General features: G+C 36.2%; 1 protein-coding gene across 6 annotated transcripts in view; it reads left to right on the top strand.

Moving 5' to 3' along the window:
- The window catches only part of Dcaf6 (DDB1 and CUL4 associated factor 6), a 97,345-nt gene that overhangs the window by 12,890 nt on the left and 78,336 nt on the right, over positions 1–6,119 (top strand). The gene's annotated exons all lie outside the window — the stretch shown is intronic.

Below are 6,119 nucleotides of genomic sequence, written 5' to 3'. Positions count from 1 at the left end.
AAAATTCTCTCGTAAAAAAAAAAAAAAAAAAAACAGCATAGTATTGGTACCAAAATAGACTTGTAGACCAATGTACAGAATAGAGGACACAGAGACTAACCCACATAATATAATTATAGTTATCTTATATTAGACAAAGTTGCCAAAAATGTACATTGGAGAAAAGATAGCCTCTTCAACAAATGGTGCTGGGAAAATTGGAAATCTGTGTGCAACAAAATGAAATTAAACCTCTCTCTTTCATCATGCACAAAACTCAACTCAAAGTGGATCAAGGACCTAGGAATTAAACCAGAGACACTGTGTCTATTAGAAGAAAAAGTAGGTCCAAATCTCCATCATGTGGGATTAGGCCCCAACTTCTTTTATAAGACTCATAGCGCAAGAATTAATAACAAGAATCGATAAATGGGATAGATTCAAACTAAAAAGCTTCTTCTCCGCAAAAGAAACAATCTGTGAGGTGAATAGAGAGCCTACTATTTGGGAACAAATTCTTACCACATGATCGTCAAAGCACTATCTCTAGAATATGTAAAGAACTAAAAAATCTTAACACCTAAAAAAGAAATAACCCAATCAATAAATGGGTCAAGGAACTGAACAGACACTTCTCAGAAGAAGATACACAATCAATCAAATATATGAAAAAATGTTCAATATCTCTAGCAATTAGAGAAATGCAAATCAAAACTACTCTAAGATTTCATCTCACTCCAGTCAGAATGGCAGGTATTAAGGATACAAACAATAATAACTGCTGGCGAGGATGGTGGGGAAAAGGCCCACTCATACACTGCTGGTGGGATTGCAAAATAGTGCAGCCAATATGGAAAGCAGTATGGAGATTTCTTGGAAAACTGGGAATGGAACCACTGTTTGACCCAGCTATGTCCCCAAAGGACTTCAAAACAGCATACTACAGGGACACAGCACAATTCACAACAGCTAAACTGTGGAACCAACCTAGATGCCCTTCAGTAGATGAATGGATAAAGAAAATGTGATATATATATACACAATGGAATATTATTCAGCATTGAAAGAGAATAAAATCATGGCATTTGCAGGCAAATGGATGGAGCTGGAGAATATAATGCTAAGTGAAATTAGCCAATCCCAAAAAATCAAATGCCGAATGGTTTCTCTGGCTTAAGGATGCTGATTCATAATATGCTGCAGCGGGGGTGATGGGAAGATTAAATGAACTCTAGATAGGGCAAAGGGGAAAGGGGAGGGAGGGGAAGGGAGAGGGCAGAGGAGTAGGAAAGATGGTGGAATGCGATGGTCATCGTGACCCTAAGTACATATATGAGGACATGAAGGATGTGACTCTACCTTGTGTACAACCAGAGATATGTAAAATTGTGCTCTATATGTGTAATATGAATTATAATGTGTTCTCTTGTCATATATATCATTAAAATAACAAAAGAATGTTCAATTTTCAAGAATAAGAAAACGTAACTACTGAATGATAAAGATATAAACAGCTGACTGGTTTTAGTAAAAAGAATTTGTGTGACATTTTTTAGACTCATGTACCGTTTACAAAGGGAAATCAGTTTTATTCGTGGCTAAACAGTTATTTTTTTTAATTTTTTTTTAATTTATTTTTTTTATTGGTTGTTCAAAAGATTATAAAGCTCTTGACATATCATATTTCATACATTAGATTCGAGTTGGTTATGAACTCCCAATTTTACCCCAAATATAGATTGCAGAATCACATCGGTTACACATCTACATTTTTACATAATGCCCTATTAGTAACTGTTGTATTCTGCTACCTTTCCTATCCTCTACTATCCCCCCTCCCTCCCCTCCCATCTTCTCTCTCTACCCCATCCACTGTAATTCATTTCTCTCCTTGTTTATTTTCCCATTCCCCTCACAACCTCTTATATGTAATTTTGTATAACAATGAGGGTCTCCCTCCATTACCATGCAATTTCCCTTTTCTCTCCCTTTCCCTCCCACCTCATGTATCTGTTTAATGTTAATCTTTTCTTCCTGCTCTTCCTCCCTGCTCTGTTCTTAGTTGCTCTCATTATATCAAAGAAGACATTTGGTATTTGTTTTTTAGGGATTGGCTAGCTTCACTAAGCATAATCTGCTCTAGTGTCATCCATTTCCCTGCAAATTCCATGATTTTGTTATTTTTTAGTGCTGCGTAATACTCCATGGTGTATAAATGCCACTTTTTTTTATCCATTCCTCTATTGAAGGGCATCTGGGTTGGTTCCACAGTCTAGCAATTGTGAATTGTTTTTTAATTTTAATAATTTTAAAAAATTTATGTATGACAGTGGAAAGCATTACACATGTAGAACATAATTTTTCATATTTCTGGTTGTATATAAAGTATGTTCACACCAATTTGTGTCTTCATACATGTACTTTGGATAATAATGTCCATCACATTCCACCATCATTTCTAATCCCATGCCCCCTCCCTCCCTTCCTACTTCTCTTCCCTATCTAGAGTTTGTCTGTTCGCCCATGCTACCCCTCCTTACCCCACTATGAATCAGCCTCCTTATAAACATTTGGCATTTGTTTTTATGGGATTGGCTAACTTCACTTAATATTATCTTCTCTAACTCCATCCATTTACCTGCAAATGCCATGATTTTATTCTCTTTTATTGCTGAGTAATATTTCATTGTGTATATATGCCACATTTTTCTTATCCATTCATCTATAAACAGTTATTTTAAAAGTTTGTAAGATCTTCAACATTTAGAACCATTTAAAGTTCTGGTTAAGAATAGGAATATAGTTGTCCCATGCGAAATTCGTTCCAGGATCTCTGTGCATATCAAAATCTGTGGATGCTCAATTCTCTTATATAATGAAATGGATAGTATTTGCATATAATTCCACACACATGTTCCCATGTACTTTTAAGTCATTTCTAGGTTACTTATAATACCTAATAAATACAAAAGTTATGTAAATTGTTCTTGTACTATATGTTGCTTAGAGAATAATGATGAAATCAGTACATGATTAGTGTAGAGACAAAACTTTTTTTGGTCTGTGGTTGGTTGTGTCTGCAAATGTGGAACCATGGATAGGAATTGCTGACTGTATATTTCCCAGCTGCCTCTCAGCTCTTTGTTATTTTGTTTTTGTTTTGGGGGGTCATTTTTATTACATTTCCAATGTCATATCTTTTTTTTTTTTTTTGTTAGTTTTTTTGTTTGTTTTTTTGGTGCTGGGGCTCGAACCCAGGGCCTTGTGCATGCAAGGCAAGCACTCTACCAACTGAGCTATAGCCCCAGCCCCCAATGCCATATCTTTTTTAACATCTATTCTTTTTAATAATTCTGAAAATGTATCTCTCTTTATTTCTTTTTTCAATAGTAGCAACTAAAATGACTGGTGGTAGCAGTTGTAGACCCAGAACAATCACATAGTAATTTCAACAGGGAAACTTTAATATGAAGAATTATTACCAATAAAACGGGATCAGAATAATAAGGGCTTGTCTATTAGAATGTTTAAAAGACTTGAAAATATTACAGAAATAACAGATATAGTGAGCCACTGCTGAGATAAACTATTTAAAGAAATGCCCCCTCTCTCTAATGCTGACATCTGGACCTTTGTTGGAAAGGGCATGATATGGCTCATTGGGTGGCAGAGCAGTTGCTGTAATGTTATGCTAGTGGAACTAGGGGGCGTTCCCTTGGAACTTGTTGGAATACCTCCTCTAGGGCACTGTCCTACAGCCTGTCTCAGGACTTGGGGAGATGGTATTGCAGGAGACGCAGGTGACTGCTAGGTACTGCAGAGTTTATGTGGGAGCTTGTCATAGCTGACCACCTTGCAGCTCTCCACACTGTCTCGAGCACTGTGGAACCTGTGCATGTCTCAGAGCCGGCTCAGGGGAGGACATCAGGAAAGGAAAGGAACTCTTCTCCCTTCCAGAGCTTCCTGTTATCAGAGCTTACAATACGCCAACTTACAAAGGAAACACACTTAACTGGGCCAGATCCACTGTGTAGTCTGTAGACATAAAAGGTAAATTTGGAGTTGAGAGGCAGTAATTTGATACGTGGCACAGTAGTTGTACCGGTGTGTCTTTTTTGATACTACTTCAGCATGAGCTTTATTTCATTTATATTTAGGTCTCTGAATGAAGAAGAGTTCCATGGTAATTTTTAATTGCATTATTATTAGTATAATGGTATATGTAGGCTTGTGTTAGTTTTCTATCACTCGTGCCAAGTTATTTAAGTTTTCCAAACCATTTTCCTTTTACATAAATTAAGAATCACAGTTTCATGTCTAAAATCTTTTCTAAGATAAATATTTTATATTTCTGTTGCTCTCTGCCTTGTGAAAAATTTTTGTTTATTTATTTAGGTTAGATAGTGGTACATGAACAGGCCTGGCTGGCTGTTCTAGCTGGATCTTGCAAGGTACTTCGAAATTTGCTTATAGGTTCACAGAACCTATTCATCAGCCGAGTAGTTTAAGAAATGATTTTATCAGTTTATAGTGACTAGATTATAATCTGGTTAAATAAACTATGACATCACACTGAGTTTTAATTATAATCATGTTTTGATTTTTATTGGTGCTTAGTTCTTGAGTTCACATAAAGAGGATATATACAACTTTCTGTATTGGTGAAAATGTTTAATACCACCAGTTTTACAGACTATAATATATGAGTGACTTACAGGAAGTTAGCTACTTGAAAACCTTAGACTAAGGAGTTATGGCCGTATGAGTGACTTACACATAGCTACTACTGTAAACCACCCTAATGTGTCAACAGGGTTAAAGACTGTGGTATCTATCTTATTTCAAGGACTTCACATTAATTTTTCTATTTATTTCATGACATCAGTGGCAGGTTAGTTCTTTTATAGTATCTTTCTCAATTTGGATTTTTCTGGTTGATCTTCATGAGTAGATTCAGAGTAAATATTTTTGTTGAGAATCCCCCACAGGTGGTATGTGATATTGGCTTGACCTCTTATTGGTGATGTTAGATTTGATCCCTCCATTGGGTTACCCTTTGAAACTAATAGCTATCCTGTGAGATGGTTTATTGAAACTGTGTGAATATTCTTTCCCAGGCCTTTCATTTGGCAGTTTTCATTTGATGACTCCTATCTGAATCAATTTTTATGAAAGAGCAATTTTAAAAATTGTCATTCCTTCTATTTATTTATTTAATTAGGAAGGGAATTGAACCCTGGGCCTCATACATGATAAACAAAACACTATCACTTAACTATACTCCCAAGCATGGCCTTCTACATTTATTAGTTTATATTTGTGTTGGTCAGCTTTCTGCCATTGTGAGCGATTACTTGAGATAACCAACTTATATAAAGAAAAGGTTTATTTTGTCTTACAGTTTTGGAGATTTCTTTTCATGGTTGTTTGGACCTCTGGTGAGCATGTGGAAGAGCAAAGCCTCTTTCTTAACTTCATAACCAAGAAGTTGAGAAGAGGAATTACAGACCAGGGTCTACAATAGTCTTTAAGAGACACGCTGTCAGGGAACTGAGGACCTCCAGAAGGCCCACCTGTGGAAGGTGCTACCACTTCCCAGTAGCTCCACTCTCACACATGGGCCTTTGGAAGACATCAGAGTTCAACCTAGAGCAACATTCTGTAAATACAACATTTTTGTTCCTGTCACCATTTTAAAAAAAAAAAAAAAAGCAACTAATGGACTTAACAGATTTTAATTTTTTTCAATGTGTTGTGATTTATCAATGTTTTTTTTTTTTTTTTGTGGGGGTGGGGGATGCTCAAATTATCACAAATTTATTCCATGGGACAAAACCAAGCTCTGTTGTTTTGTTTTCCCCAGTTTTTTCACAGTCACAGCAGATGCTCCTGTTTACCTTGTATACATCATTGTCTACCCATTGTGGAAATATGCCTGTTTATTCAACTAGTTTCTTGTTTTTTCTATTGAAAATAAAATTCAATAAGTAACTCTGTGTGAGAGTGTGTGTGTGTGTGTGTGTGTGTGTGTGTGTGTGAGATATTGTTTGAGGTACACTTTGTGCTTTGAGTTTCCTAATTTCTCCCCACTGGGGGTGTACCATTTAGCACCCCACTAGCCATGGTTAAGAACCTGTTTT

The sequence above is a fragment of the Marmota marmota genome, unplaced genomic scaffold, assembly GCF_001458135.2.
Source record: "Marmota marmota marmota unplaced genomic scaffold, marMar, whole genome shotgun sequence".
In the NCBI taxonomy this organism is placed as follows: domain Eukaryota; kingdom Metazoa; phylum Chordata; class Mammalia; order Rodentia; family Sciuridae; genus Marmota; species Marmota marmota.
Note: the sequence above shows the minus strand (reverse complement) of the source record. Positions and strands in the feature narration are given on the sequence as shown.